We start from the raw sequence: 18,358 nt of genomic DNA, 5'->3' as shown, positions 1-18,358 counted from the left end.
GCGCTCTGAGCATGCGCGGCTGCCGGGGCCTGCTAGGGACCCTGGAGTCCCGCCCTCAATCCCAAACAGATTGAGTTAAAAAGTACCGCAGGTTGTGGGGGAATGGCTGCTAGTTTGTGTTAGTATAAACATTTATTTTTAAGTATTTCTGGACGGCGTCTGTACCCCAGCCCTTCCTTTGGCCCTCCATTCATGTGAAGTGTTTTTTGGGTTTTTCAGATATTTTCCAAAAATGTGTGTGAATACACACACACATCGTGTTGTAGTAGTTCTCAAAAAAAAAAAAGGCAAGTGAAATTTAAAAAAAAAATCAAAGATCCATGAAATCTTAGAGTTTTGAAAACAATACAGTACAGCGTGTAAAAACTGGGTGTCTGGAATCAGACTGCCTGCTTCAAATAATGGTCCTCCTGCTGTGAAACTGTGATCTTGGACAAGTTGTTCAACTTCTCTGTTCCTCAGGTATAAATAGGGCCAGTAATAAATACTACCTAGTTCATACAGTTGCTGTGAGTATTCAACCTGATGCAATATTTTCAACCTAAAGGGAAAAACTGAGGCAAAATTAATATAAGTATACAGTTTATTTGAGCCAAGTTGAGGACTGCCACATGAGAGCATGGATTCAAATTGCCCTGAATATACGCTCTGATTAGCAGCACTTACAAGCAGCTTTTAAAGAAAAAAGAAGAGGCAGTTCCTAAGTTGTTTACCAAAAACTTACATTACAATAACCTAAGCTATTGATTGGCTATACATTCTTCTTTGTATCACAAATTCGAAGCACATGAATATGGATGAAGCAGGTAGTAAGGGACAAAGTGACTTTAAACAATTGCCCCCCAAGCATGGCGACTGATATAGTTTGGTTCTGTGTCCCAACACAAATCTCATCTCGAATTGTAATCGCCATAATCCCCAAGTGTGGAGGGGAGGAACCACACACAGGGTGGGAGGTGATTGGATCTTGGGGATGGTTTCCCCCATGCTGTTCTCCTGGTGGTTTTATAGAGCAGTTTTCCCTGCTCTTGCTCGCTCCCTCTCACCTGCCACTGTGTGAGACATGCCTCTTCCCCTTCCACCATGATTGTAAGTTTCCTGAGGTCTCCCCAGACATGCGGAACTATGAGTCAATTAAACCTCTTTTATGAATTACCCAGTCTTGGGTATGTCTTTATTGCAGTATGAGAACTGACTAATACAGGGGTGTAGGGACATGACTGAAGTCCCAAACTCATATCTCTCTGTGCCTGATAAATTCCGCATACCTCACATAGTTCAGACTGCTTTGGGCTCTTTTTTCTTTTGTTAAGGCCAATGAGAAAAAACACATTTAACAGGGTTGTGCTCAGGTAGTTTAAATTCAAATTAATTAGATTATCTTTTATCCACTCAAAGAATATTTATCTAGTCTCTATTTTATGCCAGACACAATTGAAACCTTAATTCTTGTTTTGATCAAGTCAGTGAGAATATATGTATTTAACAGAATAAATAATATGAGTGTCAGGGTACTCTCATTCATCCATTCAGCAAACTGTTTATTACATGCCTGTTAATGTCCTGGTATGGAGGCTTAACACTGGGAATAGAAAGAAGAGTCAGACTCTGCCTAGAGACAGAGCCACCTAAACAAATATAACTGCTTCTTCATGCCCCACAACATCTGGGCAGAACTGCAGGTACAGCCTATTATCAGCAATCACACCGGCTAAAAAAACATTTATTTCATGTTCTCATCAGGTCCCTGGTCCTCTGCTTTCCCTTTCTTGTCTTTTCTTTTTATCTTTTTCTTTCTTCTTCTTTTTTTTTTAGACAGTCTCCCTCTGTCACCCAGGCTGAAGCGCAGTGGCACCACCTCAGCTCACTGCAACCTCTGCCTCCCAGGTTTAAGTGATTCTCCTGCCCCAGCCTCCTGAGTAGCTGGGATTACAGGCACCCGCCATCATGCCTGGCTAATTTTTTTATTTTTAGTAGAGTCAGGGCTTCGCCATGTTGGCCAGGTTGGTCTCGAACTCCTGGCCTCAGGTGATCCACCCGCCTCGGCCTCCTAAAGTGCTGGGATTACAGGCATGTGCCACCGTGTCCAACCCTTTTCTTATCTTTTCTTTTTCTCCGTTGTTCCCTTCCAGAAGCTGAGCTCTATGCAGACACACCCTTTGAGGAAAATGAATTCCTGGCGGCAGACCAGTAAGCTTCACGTTTCATTTACAGTACCTAGGAGAGGACTCTCTCATACTGGTATCCATCTCTCATAGCATAACTTTGTAAGTCAGTACACTAAAAGACCATCTTTCTGGGTATACATTTAGTACAATTATTTTAAAGAACAAATTGATAATATCTACTAAAGTTTAAGATGTGCATAGCTGATGGTGCAGAAAGTCCACTCTAAAGAATATACTCCCAGCCTGGCCAACATGGTGAAACCCCGTTTCTACTAAAAATACAAAAATTAGCCAGGCATTGTGGCGCGTGCCTGTAATCCCAGCTACTAGGGAGGCTGAAGCAGGAGAATCGATTGAACGTGGGAGGCGGAGGTTGCAGTGAGTCGAGATCACGCCATTGCACTCCAGCCTGGGTGACAAGAGTAAGACTCCGTCTCACAAAAAAAAAAAAAAAAAAAAAAGAATATACTCTGGAGCAATGTTCACATCTGTACACAAAACGACATGTTCAAGAATATTCAGGCAGGGTGCGCTGGCTCATGCCTGTAATCCCAGCACTTTGGGAGGCTGAGGAGGGTGGATCACGAGGTCAAGAGTTTGAGACCAGCCTGGCCAACATGGCGAAACCCCGTCTCTACTAAGAATACGAAAATTAGCCAGGCATGGTGGCGCGTGCCTGTAATCCCAGCTACTTGGGAGGCTGAGGCAGGAGACTTGCTTGAACCTGGGAGGCGGAGATTGCAGTGAGCCAAGATCATGCCACTGCACTCCAGCCTGGATGACAGAGCAAGACTCCGTCTCTTAAAAAAAAAAAAAAAAAAAAAAAAGAATATTCATAGCAGTATGGTTTGTAAATTCAGGGAACTGGAAATCAACTAAATGTTCACCACAAAAAAATGGGTAACTAAATTAAATTGTGGTATAATTAAATAATTAAATTCTATACAGCAAGAAAAATAAACTAGATCTACATGAATTGACATTGATAAATTTCACAAATATAATGCTGAGTTTAAAAAGAGAGAGTTCGGAAGAAATATAAGTAGCACCTCCAGTCACTGTGACAATGAAAAATCCCACCTACATTTCCAAACACTAAGTAAGAATTGGTTACTGCTCCCAGCCTCATATTAAGAAAATTTAGTCTAGGGTAATAGCATTGTTCTATTTTGAAGATTTGGTTTTGTTACTGAATTGGGCTTGTTCTGCCTGTTGCACAATATGCCAATCACTGAGACAACAAATTTTGCTGCAGAGAAAGAGTTTATTCATGAAGCAGCCAAATGAGGAGACAGGAGAACAGATCTCAAATCCAGCTCCCAAAGATGGGGTTTTAGGGTATTTATGGGATAAAGGAGCAAGGTGGTCTGAGGGATGGGGAAAGGTAATTGGGGTAAGAAACAGTGAGGCAACTGGTGATGTGCACAAGCATAGTCAAGCTTCATAGCTCTTCACAGAACACATGTCCACAAAGTTGCAGCTTTAGCATGATCTGAGGGTGGAGCTCTTGGTCCTGTGATGCCAAAGGGTCACCCATTGGACACTCATGCAGGCCCAGTTGAAGAGTTGTTGGTCTCAGCTGGCTTAAGCTGGACAAGAGCTGACTCTAAGTTCCTGAAAAACAAGCAACCATTACCATGGTGACCTATATCTCAGATACGTAATCTATAAGGAAGCTAGTGGAAGTTTATTTATATATTGCTTAGCCACATGACTTTTAGCTATTAAATATGTAGCTTTTTAAATTAACTAAAAACAAATGAGACAAGTTAAGTTTGGTGGGCCAAATCAGGTTAGCCCTCAGTTTCAGGTTGAAATGCTTATTAGACAGCAAGGTAAAGATGTCAAGTAGGCAGTTGGTATGAGTTTGGAGAAGTCAGGGTTAAAGATATAAATTTTGGAACTATTAGTATATAGCAGACATTTTAAGTCATGTCATTATATGAGCTCTCCTAAAGAGAGTATAGACAACAAAGATGGGAGGATCCCAGACAGACCCCTCTAGCATGCGAATTTTTTGGATAATGAATAAAAGAAGAGAAGCCTGTACAGCAGCTAGAATACGCAGACCCTGAGAGGTGCTGTGAAAATATGGCACCATAGAAGCTAAAGAGAGGAATGTTTCAAGGAAGGAGGGACCAACTGAGTACATATTGCTGAGAAGATGCTATGCATTGTGTATGGGTCATTAGGATGAATCCCTTATGAATGGCTTGGTGCTGTTCTTGTAGTAGCCAGTAAGTTTCCCTTCTGATTGGCTCTCAGAGGAATGGGTTAGTTCCCATGAGAATGGGTTGTTACGAAACAATGGGTTGTTATACCAGGGTGCCCCTCAGATTTGGTCTTTCTTCACACATGCCTGCTTCTCTTTGACCTTTTCCACCATGTTTGACTCAGCAGAAAAGCCCTTACTAGGAGCCAAGAAGATGCTGGTGGGTGTCATGCTTCTTGTACAGCCTGCGGAATTGTGAGCCAAATAAACCTCTTTTAAAAAAAAAATTATCCAGCCTTGGGTATTCATTTATAGCAACACAAAACAGACTAAGACAGAAGATTTGCAAGCTGACCTAAACCAATTTTGTCATTGTGGCAGATACTGTTACTTATCTCTTGGTTCTCTCCTTCCTATATAATAATAAAATCACCTGTGGCTTTCAACAAAATGCATGGCCAATCAGAAATAAAAACTACATTTTTCCAGCCTTCCTTGAAGCTTAGTAAAACAATGTCTGGCCTATGAAACATGAGTGGAAGTGATGTGTGCAACTTCCAGGTAATTCTTAAATGGAATGAGTTTATTCTCTTACCTCGTTTTCTCTTTTCTTCAACTAGCTAAATGCGGATGATGAGCAAAACTGGACCAAGCAAATGAAGGAAACACCATAGGTGTGGCAAAGCAGCAAGACAGAAGGAAGCCAAGTCCCAACATCCTGTAGTTCCATACCAACCCTGATGGCTTCATAGAATGGACTTATCATTCTAACCTGGACTTTAAATGCGAGGGGGAAAAAAATCCCTGAAAAATTATTCAAGGCAGATGATGATAATATTTTAGACTTTTGGTTAGGGCAATTGAGAGAATTCATCTCTAAGGGGCAGAAAACTCAACTAAATCAAAACTCCAGGCCAGGAGTACCACTCTGAAGGCTGCTAGGCTTGCTAAGTTTTTCTATTTCTCTGTGTGTGTGTGTGTGTGTGCATGCATGTGTGCAAGATGAATATCAGATTGCCTAAAAGCCAGAAATCTAGGGTCTCCCTGAATTTTGGGAATAGGTTGTAGGACTACTTTTGTGTTTTCTTGCTAATAGATGTTTGAATGTGAATCTTGTCTAAAACAACTTCCTTCATTGTAATAAGTCATATGAAAGTGAGGTTATTAAGGGGAGACCTAGAGCCCACCCCTATGTCTAACAATTGGTGGCCTCCACTATCCCCTAAATTATCTAATAATTGTGAACAGCCAAAGTTACTTGGGTCAATTTGCTACATTTGGCAAGTGGACGAGATCAGCATGCATAAAATCATAAGTAGATCTTCAGTACATGGAAGTTGATAAAACAGCACAGATTCTTTACCAAGACTTCATGTAAAATAAAATAACTGTGACAGATAAAGAGAAAAGAAGGGCCTTTGGGGGCAAAACATTTTTTTAATTGAATTATAACACACAAACTATAAGGTGCATGAATTTTAAGTGCTCAATGAAGTTTCACAAGTGAACACCACCTTGTAATTACCATCCAGATTGAGATATAGAACATTTCAGCACTCCAGAAAGTTCCTTTGTGCTCCTCTCCCAGTCAATACCCTCCTTAAAAGTAACTACCATTGATTAGCTTTGCCTGTTCTAGATCATGTAGTATGTATATATCTGGGTCTTAGTTTGGACAGCTATAACAAAATATCGCCCGGCCACCCATCGTCTGGGATGTGAGGAGCGCCTCTGCCCAGCTGCCCCATCTGGGAAGTGAGGAGCGCCTCTGCCCAGTCGCCCAACGTCTGGGAAGTGAGGAGCGCCTCTGCCCGGCCGCCCCGTCTGGGAGGTGAGGAGCGCCTCTGCCCGGCCGCCCCGTCTGGGAGGTGAGGAGCGCCTCTGCCCGGCCGCCCCGTCTGGGAAGTGAGGAGCGCCTCTTCCCGGCTGCCCCGTCTGGGAAGTGAGGAGCGCCTCTGCCCGGCCGCCCCATCTGGGAGGTGAGGAGTGCCTCTGCCCGGCTGCCACCCTGTCTGGGAGGAAGTGAGGAGCACCTCTGCCCGGCTGCCCCGGCTGGGAGATGAGGAGCACCTCTGCCCGGCCGCCCCGTCTGGGAGGTGAGGAGCGCCTCTGCCTGACCGCCACCCCGTCTGGGAGGAAGTGAGGAGCGCCTCTGCCCGGCTGCCCCATCTGGGAAGTGAGGAGCGCCTCTGCCCGGCCGCCACCCCATATGGGAAGTGAGGAGCGCCTCTGCCTGGCCACCCCGTCTGGGAAGTGAGGAGCGCCTCTGCCCGGCTGCCCCGTCTGGGAGGTGAGGAGTGCCTCTGCCCGGCTGCCCCGTCTGGGAGGTGAGGAGTGCCTCTGCCCGGCTGCCACCCCGTCTGGGAGGAAGTGAGGAGCACCTCTGCCCGGCTGCCCCATCTGGGAAGTGAGGAGCGCCTCTGCCCGGCCGCCACCCCATATGGGAAGTGAGGAGCGCCTCTGCCTGGCCACCCCGTCTGGGAAGTGAGGAGCGCCTCTGCCCGGCTGCCCCGTCTGGGAGGTGAGGAGTGCCTCTGCCCGGCTGCCCCGTCTGGGAGGTGAGGAGTGCCTCTGCCCGGCTGCCACCCCGTCTGGGAGGAAGTGAGGAGCACCTCTGCCCGGCTGCCCCATCTGGGAAGTGAGGAGCGCCTCTGCCCGGCCGCCACCCCATATGGGAAGTGAGGAGCGCCTCTGCCTGGCCACCCCGTCTGGGAAGTGAGGAGCGCCTCTGCCCGGCTGCCCCGTCTGGGAGGTGAGGAGTGCCTCTGCCCGGCTGCCACCCCGTCTGGGAGGAAGTGAGGAGCACCTCTGCCCGGCTGCCCCATCTGGGAAGTGAGGAGCGCCTCTGCCCGGCCGCCACCCCATATGGGAAGTGAGGAGCGCCTCTGCCTGGCCACCCCGTCTGGGAAGTGAGGAGCGCCTCTGCCCGGCTGCCCCGTCTGGGAGGTGAGGAGTGCCTCTGCCCGGCTGCCACCCCGTCTGGGAGGAAGTGAGGAGCACCTCTGCCCGGCTGCCCTGTCTGGGAGATGAGGAGAACCTCTGCCCGGCCGCCCCGTCTGGGAGGTGAGGAGTGCCTCTGCCTGGCCGCCACCCCCTCTGGGAGGAAGTGAGGAGCGCCTCTGCCTGGCTGCCCCATCTGGGAAGTGAGGAGCGCCTCTGCCCAGCCGCCACACCGTCTGGGAAGTGAGGAGCGCCTCTGCCCAGCCGCCCTGTCTGGGAGGTGAGGAGCACCTCTGCCTGGCCGCCACCCCGTCTGGGAGGAAGTGAGGAGCGTCTCTGCCCGGCCGCCCTGTCTGGGAGGTGAGGAGCGCCTCTGCCTGGCTGCCACCCCGTCTGGGAGGAAGTGAGGAGCGCCTCTGCCCGGCGGCCCCGTCTGGGAAGTGAGGAGCGCCTCTGCCCGGGCGGCCCCGTCTGGGAAGTGAAGAGCGCCTCTGCCCGGCCGCCCTATCTGGGAGGTGAGGAGCGCCTCTGCCCGGCCGCCCTGTCTGGGAGGTGTACCTAACAGCTCCGAAGAGACAGCGACCATCGGGAGCGGGCCATGAGGACGATGGCGGTTTTGTTGAAAAGAAGGGGGGAAGTGTGGGGAAAGAAAGGAGAGATCAGATTGTTGCTGTGTCTGTGTAGAAAGAAGTGGGCATAGGAGACTCCATTTTGTTCTGACTAGGAGAAATTCTTCTGCCTTGGGATGCTGTTGATCTATGGCCTTTCCCCCAGCCCCCTGCTCTCTGAAACATGTGCTGTGTCAACTCAGGGTTAAATGGATTAAGGGCGGTGCAAGATGTGCTTTGTTAAACAGATGCTTGAAGGCAGCATGCTCTTTAAGAGTCATCACCACTCCCTAATCTCAAGTACCCAGGGGCACAAACACTGCAGAAGGCCGCAGGGACCTCTGCCTAGGAAAACCAAAGACCTTTGTTCATGTGTTTATCTCCCGACCTTCTCTCCACTATTATCCTATGACCCTGCCATATCCCCCTCTCCGAGAAACACCCAAGAATGATCAATAAATACTTCATAAAAAAAAAAAACCCAAAAACAAACAAACAAAAAAAAAACAAAATATCATAGACTGGGTGTCTTAAACAATAGAAATTTATTGCTCACAGTTTTGGAGGCTGAGAAATCCAAGATCAAGATGCTGTTAGATCTGGTGTCTCATGATGACCTGCTTCCTGGTTTGCAGATGGCCATCTTCTTCATGTATCCTTACATGGTGAAAAGCAGAAAGGAAGTAAACTCTCTAGTCTCTTCTTACAAGGCACTAAATCCCATTCATGAGGGTTCTACCATCGTGACCTTATTACCTCCCAAAGGCCCCACTTCCTAATACCATCCACTGGAGGTTAGGATGTCAACATATGAATTTTGGGGAACTACAAACAGTCCACAATATGTGGTATACACACATACCACAACTGACTTATCCATTCTTCCATTTCTTTTCCTTTTTTTGAGACTGAGTCTCGCTCTGTTGCACAGGCTAGAGTGCAGTGGCGCAATCTCGGCTCACTGCAACCTCTGTCCCCCTGGGTTCAAGTGACTCTCGTGCCTCAACATCCCAAGTAGCTGGGATTATAGGTGCCTGCCACCACACCTGGCTAATTTTTGTACTGTTTTAAGTAGAGACAGGGTTTTGCCATGTTGGCCAGGCTTGTTTCAAACTTCTGACCTCAAGGGATCCATCCACTTTGGCCTCCCAAAGTGCTGGGATTACAGGCGTGAGCCACGACGTCTGGCCCATTCTTCTGTTTCTGACCACTTTGTTGTTTCTAGTTTTTTGCTGTTATGAATAAAGCTATTCTGAACATTCTTATCCATGTCTTCTGCACTCATTTCTGTTAGGTGTATGCCTAAGAATGAAATTATGGGTCACAGGGCAGGCATGTGTTTAGCTCTAATATATATTGCTAAACAGCTTTCCAAAGTGGTCATATCATTTTTCACTCACATCAGCAATGTAGTTGCTAAACATCCTGGACAATGCACTGTCATGTTTTAAAGCCAGATATTATTTTATTTTTTTATTTTAATTTTTATTTTTATATATTTAGGGAGTACCAATGCAGATGTCTTAACATGCACACATTATGTAGCGGCGAAGTCTGGGCTTTTAGTGCATCCATCACCTAAATAGTGAACATTGTACCCAATAGGTAATTTTTCAGTCCTCACCCCTGCTCTCACCCTCCCACCTTTTGTAATCTCCAGTGTCCATTATTCTACTCTATGCCACATATAATATTAATATTAAAAGCTCATGCTTACAATAAGTAAACTACGTAGTGAAGAGACTTCAAAATAAAGTTGGTGAATAAAAAGACACACTTGAAAAGTTTTAGAAAGGCCAGGCACGGTGGCTCACGCCTGTAATCCCAGCACTTTGGGAGGCTGAGGCGGGCAGATCACGAGGTCAGGAGATTGAGACCATCTTGGCTAACACGGTGAAACCCAGTCTCTACTAAAAATACAAAAAAACTAGCCAGGCATGGTAGTGGGTGCCTGTAGTCCCAGCTACTCAGGAGGCTGAGGCAGGAGAATGGCATGAACCTGGGAGGCATAGCTTGCAGTGAGCCGAGATCACACCACTGCACTCCAGCCTGGGCGAGAGCGAGACTCCGTCTCAAAAAAAAAAAAAAAAAAAAAGAAAGAAAAGTTTTAGAAAGAATCGAACAATTACTCTTGTTTTGTTTCTAGTGTAGGAGGAAAGAGAAACAGACACATTAAAAATTATTCTTTCAGATGAAGGCTGCTGACAGTTGAAATAGTTAATTAACACTGGTTTCTTTTCTCCCTAATCCAAAGCAGTCTTTTCTTTCATTGGCTTCTGAAAAGCTATTTAGTCTTCTGCCTACATGTAGAGGCAACACAGGAAGGCTTTGGCCAGTGCTGAGATGGCTGGGATCACTCAACTGGTCCACTAACTGGAATTAAAGTCAACAGTAGTAATAAGGGTTTCCAGTGGTGCATGCCAGTAGTCCCAACCACTCAGGGGGATCCCTTGAGCTCAGAAGTTGGAAACCAGCCTGGACAACATAGAGCTAAACCATCTCTTGCAGAAAAAAAAAAAAAAAACAAAGGCTGGGTGCAGTAGCTCATGCTTGTAATCCTAGCACTTTGGGAGGCCAAGGTGGGCGGATCACGAGGTCAGGAGTTCGAGACCAGCCTGACAAACATGGTGAAACCCAGTCTCTACAAAAAGTACAAAAATTAGCCAGGCATGGTGGTGCGCACCTGTAATCCCAGCTACTCGGGAGGCTGAGGCAGGAGAATCACTTGAACCTGGGAGGCAGAGGTTGCGGTGAGCTGAGATCGTGCCATTGCACTCCAGCCTGGGCAAAAGAGTGAGACTCCATCTCAAAAAAAAAAAAAAAAAAATTCTGAAGGCTCAGTTAACTTTATCTGTCATCCAGATGAAACCCTAATGATTTATGATTTGGAGAATTCTCTGGCATCTGTAGAGTGCCCGACATCCTCAAAGTTTTCAGTAGCATCTCTCCCGCTTATTCCCTTAAGACTTCTTTCCCACCAGGATGCTCTGCCAGGAATTTGGTCAAATCGTACACCCAGGTGCTTTTGCTATGAGTGTGCTTTGAATCTCCTCCAGGGCGCAGCACTTCACAGCCTTGTCCGACTGCTGGGCCATCTCGGTGGGCTGCGAGCCAGTCCCAGCTGACACAGAGGTGCCCTGCCAGCAGCGTGCGCCTCTCATCAAGCTCCGTCGGGGATATTTCCCGCCCGCACCAGGGACCCCTGCCAGAGGCGGGGCAGCCGGTCTGTCAGTCTCTTAAATTTTTCAGATGCTCATTTGCCATTTGATGTCCTCCTTTGTGCAGGGCCTTGCCCATTTAAAGATTGTGAGAGTTGGCCAGAAGCAGCGGCTCACGACTGTAATCCCAGCACTTTAGGAGGCCAGGAGTTTGAGACCAGCCCAGGCAACATAGTGAGACCCAGACCTTGAATCTACAAAAAATAATTTAAAAATTAGCCGGATGTGTCTCTTAAAAAAAAAGTGTGTGTGTTTTTTAAATCAATTTTTACCAATTTTATCAATTATGATTTTTATAAATTAGGATTCTTCCAATTTTATCAATGAGGATTACCTTATCAATTCTTCCAATTTTATCAATTAGGATTCTTTATATGAATCTGGATACGAAGGTTACCTCAGATGTAGGAATTGTGGATTTCTTCCCCCCAGTCTATGGCTTTCTTTTTCACTCTCCTATTGGTGTCTTTGGATAATTAGTGCTTTTTATGTTGCATTTAAAAAATCATTGCCTACTCCAAATGCACAGAGATATTCTCCCCTAATTTCTTTTAGAATCTGTATTGTTTTATTTTCACATTTAGTTCTATGATTCACGTTAAATTAATTTTGGGGCATAATATAAGGCAGATGGCAAAGTTCCTTCCTTTTCTATATGGATGAACAATAATTGCTCCAGCAACATTTGTTGAAAAGATTGTTACCACGTCTAATTCTAATTCTAGAATGGTTATCCAAATTTTAAAAAAGAACTTTTTTTTTTTTTGAAACAAGGTCTAGCTCTGTTGCCCAGGTTGGAGTGCAGTGGTATGATCATGGCTTCCTGAAGCCTTGAACTCCTGGGCTCAGGTGATCTTCCCATCTTAGCCTCCAGAGTAGCTGGGACTACAAGGCACACGCTACCACACACACCCGAATAATTTTTAAATTCTTTTGTAGAGACAGAGTCTCACTATGTTGCTCAGGCCGGTCATGAACTCCTGGCCTCAAGCAATCCTCCAACCTTGGCCTTCCAAAGTGCTGGGATTACAGGTGTGAGCTACTGTGCCCTGCCTAGAACAAGATTTTTTAAAGAAATGAAAATAGCCACATAAAAAATCCAGGTATAAAGCAGATAGAAGCTAATTCTCCTTTGATCATATCCACCTTAGGGGTAAGACTATGCTGATCCCTTGAAAATAAAGACATAATTAAAAATGATTTTAGAGGAATTTAAATGTACAGTGAAGTTACTGCCTACAGAAGATTGATGTTACAAACTGTATCAGAGTCTCAGCAAGATTTTTTTTTTTTTTTTGAGATGGGGTCTCAAACTCTTGGGCTCTATGGATCCTCCCTCCTCAGCCTCCTGACTAGCTGGGATTACAGGTATGTCTACCATGATCATCTGGCAGCAGGAAAATGTAATAAACTACTTTTTACAAAGGTGTGGGCAGGGCATAAGTAAATTCTGAGGGATAGTGTGGTACCCCAAAGTTAGTAATATTGAGGGCTCCATTACCATTCCAAGGGGAGGGTGGTGAAGCGAAAGGAGGAGCTAGTCACTAGTGAGAAAGAGGACTGTGCAGAGAGGTCCCTGAGGATGCATCCAAGCCATGCCAACCCTGTAGGAATGGAGCCAGGGGAAAGAAGGCTGGAGTGAATGCCCCCCTCCCCCACTCTGTTGTTAGTGCTCCCCTCTGCATAGATCAGCCTCCTGGTAGAGAAGAAGCTGGTGGAGAATGTATCTGGAGGAGAAAAAGAAGATCTAGCACACAAAACACAGAAAAACACTTAGTCCAAAAGGAGGAAGAGTGGATCTGTGTTACGTACTCAAGATCAGAGAAGGGTTTGCAGTGAAGCCAATAAGATTTAAGCTTCGGGACCCCTCCATTATATTGGCCCTTTCCAAGGACCTGGGAGGGATCCTAATAATGTGTTCACAAGGTCATATGGTTTTGTTAAATTTGTAAAAGATGTTGTAACCAAAATCATCAAACTGTTGTTCTTTCCATTTCAAATCTCCCTCCATTCCACTTCCCCAGTGTTCAATGGTGCTGAAGTGACACAAGTATTTTGAGTTTCTGTCTAAAAAGAAATTGAATTGAGAATAAACCACTATAAATGTAATTTGAGCAGACATTTTTAAACATTTTAATAAGACGTGAAGAAATTACAGTTCCTAGTTTATTAAAGAACTGAAAAAACTGAGATAAAATTAATAGAATATGAAGCTAAAGTCATAAACATGAGTGACAAAATCAGTGGAGATTATTCTGTATTCAAGAAGCAAATTATAAGAAAGAAGTTTCCAAATCATACCAACATCAGTGATTCATTAAGAATAAATAAATTTCAAAAAAGAAATGAATAAGCTTCTTGGATTGTGTAAAACCCAAATAACACAGTGGAGCAAATCTTAAGAATACGTTGGAAAAAATTAAAATTTTTTATGATTTGAAAATAATGAGATTGGCTGGGTGTGGTGGCTCACTCCTGTAATCCCAGCACTTTGGGAGGCTGAGGCAGGCAGATCATGAGGTCAGGGATTCAAGACCAGCCTGGCCAATACGGCGAAACCCCGTCTCTACTAAAAAAATATACAAAAATTAGCTGGGAGTGGTGGTGCTCACCTGTAGTCCAAGCTACTCGGGAGGCTGAGGCAGAAGAATCGCTTGAACCTGGGAGGAGGTTGCAGTGAGCTGAGGTCGCGCCATTGCACTCCAGCCTGGGTGATGGAGCAAGTCTCCATTTCAAAAAAAAAAAAAGAAAGAAAGAAAAGAAAACAATGACATCAACAAATACAACCTAAAATCATAGTACACCTTTTTTTTTTTTTTTTTTTTGAGACGGAGTCTCGCACTGTCACCCAGGCTGGAGTGCAGTGGCGCGATGGTCGGCTCACTGCAAGCTCCGCCTCCCGGGTTCACGCCATTCTCCTGCCTCAGCCTCCAGAGTAGCTGGGACTACAGGTTCCCGCAACCACGCCCGGCTAATTTTTTGTATTTTTAGTAGAGACGGGGGTTTCACCATGTTAGCCAGGATGGTCTCGATCTCCTGACCTTGTGATCCACCCGCCTCGGCCTCCCAAAGTGCTGGGATTACAGGTGTGAGCCACCACGCCTGGTCCATAATACACTATTTTAATGACATTGATGACAAACTGTTTAATGAGTGCCCTGAAGTACACTTACACATCCTGAAATCTTACCACTCATATGTGAAAAAGACTTTAAAAAGTGCCCTCAAATTTGTAGTACTCTTAAATATATTTTTTCTTTTTTAAATTTTTTCTAGCCACTAGACCACCAGGGAACTCTTACATATTTGTAAGACATCACCAGTAACAACTTATTAAGCTGACACTTTTCTAAACAACCAATAATTTAAAAAAAAACTTTATAGAGGAATTCTAATTATTCTAGAAAAAAGTAAATTATCCTTATACCCTCTCCATTGAAAATACTCTCTCTCTAAAAAATGTTAAAAAATTGAAGAGTAACCAAAGTCTACATGGCTAAAAAATGTAGGGAAAAAATATGGGAAGGTTTCTGGCAGTTAATTACGTTCAAGTATTTTTTTGTCCTGGATTTTGTGATGCTTATGCTATTTGCCTTTGTTGTGATTTACCTATTTATTCTAAATATATATTCATTTTCCTAATTTTTTTTTTTTTTTTTTTTTTTTTGAGACAGAGTCTTATTCTGTTACCCAGGCTGGAGTGCAATGGCGTGATCTCACTGCAACCTCTGTCTCCTGGGTTCAGGCGATTCTCTTGCCTCAGCCTCCTGAGTACTGGGACTACAGGCATGCCACCATGCCCAGCTAATTTTTGTATTTTTAGTAGAGACGGGGTTTCACCATGTTGGACAGGCTGGTCTTGAATTCCTGACCTCAGGTGATCAGCCCACCTCAGCCTCAGAAAGTACTGGGATTACAGGTGTGAGCCACCACGCCTGGTCTCCTGCCTAATTTTGTATCCATAATTTGGTGTTATTTTTCCTAAAGAGTCCCCCTTTCCCCAAATTGCATTTAATACCATGACCCACAAATTCTGATGTGACCTCATTCAGAATACACACTAAAGAAACAGGGACTGGGCAAACTTCAACAGTAACAGCAATGGCAATGAAATAAGAACATGAAGCACTCTCCCTAGGGTAGACGACTGGTGTGCATGTTTGACATATATATGCAAGTCCAACACACACAAACATAAACACACATATGACAGGGTCTCATTCTGTCATCCAGGCTAGAGTGCAGTGGGACAATCATAGCTTGCCGTAGCCTTAACTTCCTGAGCTCAAGTGACCCTCCCACCTCAGCTTCCTGAGTAGCTGGGACCACAGGTTCGGACCACCTCACCTGGCTAATTTTTGTATTTTTTTGTAGAGACAGGGTCTTGCCATGTTGCCCAACCTAGTCTCGAACACCTGGCCTCAACCAATCCTCTTGCCTCAGCCTCCCAAAGTGCTGGGATTACAGGTGTGAGCTACCATGTCAAACCAGGAATATTTAAAAGAGTCTACAAACCTCATTAAGGAAAGAAGGGGAAAAAAGCAGAACCAGCTGAGATGGGTAAATTGTAGTCTGGAGGAAATCTGGCCCACACAATTTTGGCAGCAAATTGGTGGAAAATTATTCTAGAAGCAAATCTATTCTAAAAATTTCACTATGATGCAGAGGTCCCAGGAAAGCAGTGTGGAGACTGGAGCAGCACTGGAAGGCCTTTGGCACTTACTCTAAAGGCTAAGCTGCCACCATACTTTGAGGTAGCACCTCCTACTGGGAGGACACCCTTAATCCATACATTGGGAAGCATTACTGACTGCAATTAGTAGGAAAATCCCAGAGGAAATAATTCTACCCTCATCACTCAAAAACAGAAATGAAGCAATACATTAATTTGAAAAAGCCATGGGGAATTTTGAGAGAATCAGGGGTCCCAAAATAAATCATTCATAGACTTTGGAAAGAATTCTTTTTTCTTATTTTTTTGGAAATGGAGTTTCACTCTTGTTGCCCAGGCTAGAGTGCAATGGCGCAATCTTGGCTCACCACAACCTCTGTCTCCCGGGTTCAAGCGATTCTCCTGCCTCAGCCTCCCAAGTAGCTGGGATTACAGACACGCGCCACCACACCCGGTGAATTTTTTTGGATTTTTAGTAGAGACAGGGTTTCTCCATGTTGGTCAGGCTGGTCTCGAACTTCTGGTCTCAGGTGATCCACCTGCCTCAGCCTCCCAAAGTGCTGGGATTACAGGCGTGAGCCACTGCGCCCAGACTGGAAAGAATTCTTAAGGGGACAGCTCAGAGGGTTGCAAGCTTTTTGGTTTTGAGTTTAGATTTTTCTTTTTTTCGTCTTTTTTTTTTTTTTTTTTTGCTTGCTTGTTTTCTTTTTATTATAGAAATTTTCAAGCATACTTCAAAAGTAAAAAGTGTAATATAAATAGTATAATAATCCTCTGAATAGCCATCATCCACCTTCCACATGCATCAGCATATGTTCAGTCTTATTTTATCTACATGCCAACCCACTTTCCCAAAGCCCTCACAAGATTATTTTAGAGCAAATGACAGACATATTGATTTAATCTACAAAGTCTTAACTACGTATCTTTAAGAATAAGGACTCTTTTTAAAAATATATAACCATATTTACCATTATCATACCCAACAAATTAACAAAATTACTCAATGTCATCAAATATCCAGTCAGTATTTAAATTTTTTATTGTCTTATAAATTTTTTTAAGTTGCATTATGCAAATCAGGATCCAAATGCTATTCACATGTTGCACTGTGATATGCAATGGCTCTTAAATTTCTTTCAACTTACAGTTTCTTCTGCTTTTCTTGCCATTTATTTGTTGATGAAATCAAGTCATTTTCCCTATAGAATTTGTTACATTCCAGATTTGATTAATTGTATCCTGAGGTGTTATTTAACACATTTCTCCATCTTCTGTATTTCACATAAACTGAAAATTAGGTCTAGAGGCTTGATAAGATTTAGGCTAGATATTTTTGGAAGAGTGCTTCATAGCCGATGCTGTGTTCTTACTGCATCACACCAGTAAGCACATAATGTCTGTTTGCCTCTCTTTTTGGAATATTAAAATTAATCGGTGGGTTCAAGTGTTGTCAGCCTGATCCATCATTATAAAGTTCCTCATCAGCCTCTCACCTAATGATTTCAGCAGCTATCAATAATCATTGCGTAGATCCATTATTTCATTCAAGTGTCAAAATAGTAATAGTCTGTCATTTCTTCTGCATTCACTAGCTGGAGTTCTTCTGTTAAAAAAAAAAAAATGGGGGCGGGGCACGGTGGCCTATGCCTGTAATCCTAGCACTTTTGGAGACGGAGGTGGGCAGATCATGAGGTCAGGAGTTCGAGACCAGCCTGACCAACATGGTGAAACCCTGTCTCTACTAAAAAGACAAAAATCAGCCGGGCATGGTGGTGTGCACCTGTAATCTCAGCTACTCAGGAGGCTGAGGCAGGAGAATTGCTTGACCCGGGAGGCAGGGGTTGCAGTGAGCCAAAATCGCACCACTGCACTCCAGCCTGGGCGACAGAGCAAGACTCTGTCTCAAAAAAAAAAAAAAAAAAAAAAAAAAAAAAAAAATGGCTGGGTGCGGTGGCTCACACCTATAATCCCAGCACTTTAGGAGGCCAAGACGGGTGGATCGCTTGACTACAGGAGTTCAAGACTAGCCTGGGCAACATGGTGAAACCCCTATCTCTACAAAAAAATACAAAAAAAATAAAAAAGCTGAGCATGGTGGCAAGCATCTGTAGTTCCAGATACCTGGGAGGCTGAAGTGGGAGCATCAATTGAGCCCAGGCAGTGTGTGTGTGAACAGGCCATTGCACATTGCACTCCAGCCTCAGTGAGAAAGCAAGACCCCCTCTCATAAAAAAAAAAAAAAGTACCATATTCACAATTTGGTTTCCTTGATGTACATATAAGAAAAAGAAGATAAGTGCTTGATTTTCTCCCTTCACCAATTTTTAGAATAATGAGTTGGTTTCTTAATATTCTTCAAGAGTAACCAATTAGTTTGGCTGCAAGTCCAACAGTGCTAAGCAAGGCACTAAATAGCACCATCTAAGAAGGTAATAGACCCCTGACCCTACTGAACTGATAAGTTCTCTTAGATACTGATGGGTCTCTCAGCCAGTGGAGTAGGGCAGCAGACAATCATACACTATCGTAACAATTAA

The 18,358-nt window shown here is 44.4% G+C and overlaps 1 long non-coding RNA gene and 1 pseudogene across 1 annotated transcript; both read right to left on the bottom strand.

The window, feature by feature from the left end:
• Positions 1-3,435: 3,435 nt before the first annotated feature.
• On the bottom strand, positions 3,436-13,867 carry LOC129031113 (uncharacterized). The gene is made up of 3 exons (XR_008500940.1): positions 13,759-13,867; positions 8,485-8,585; positions 3,436-3,782 (listed from the first exon to the last, which is right to left on the bottom strand). It is a non-coding gene; the product is annotated as an uncharacterized LOC129031113 (long non-coding RNA).
• On the bottom strand, positions 10,217-11,023 carry LOC129031112 (cytochrome b5-like; annotated as a pseudogene).
• Positions 13,868-18,358: the final 4,491 nt, after the last annotated feature.

The sequence above is a fragment of the Pongo pygmaeus genome, chromosome 11 (genome assembly GCF_028885625.2).
Source record: "Pongo pygmaeus isolate AG05252 chromosome 11, NHGRI_mPonPyg2-v2.0_pri, whole genome shotgun sequence".
In the NCBI taxonomy this organism is placed as follows: Eukaryota; Metazoa; Chordata; class Mammalia; order Primates; family Hominidae; genus Pongo; species Pongo pygmaeus.
Note: the sequence above shows the minus strand (reverse complement) of the source record. Positions and strands in the feature narration are given on the sequence as shown.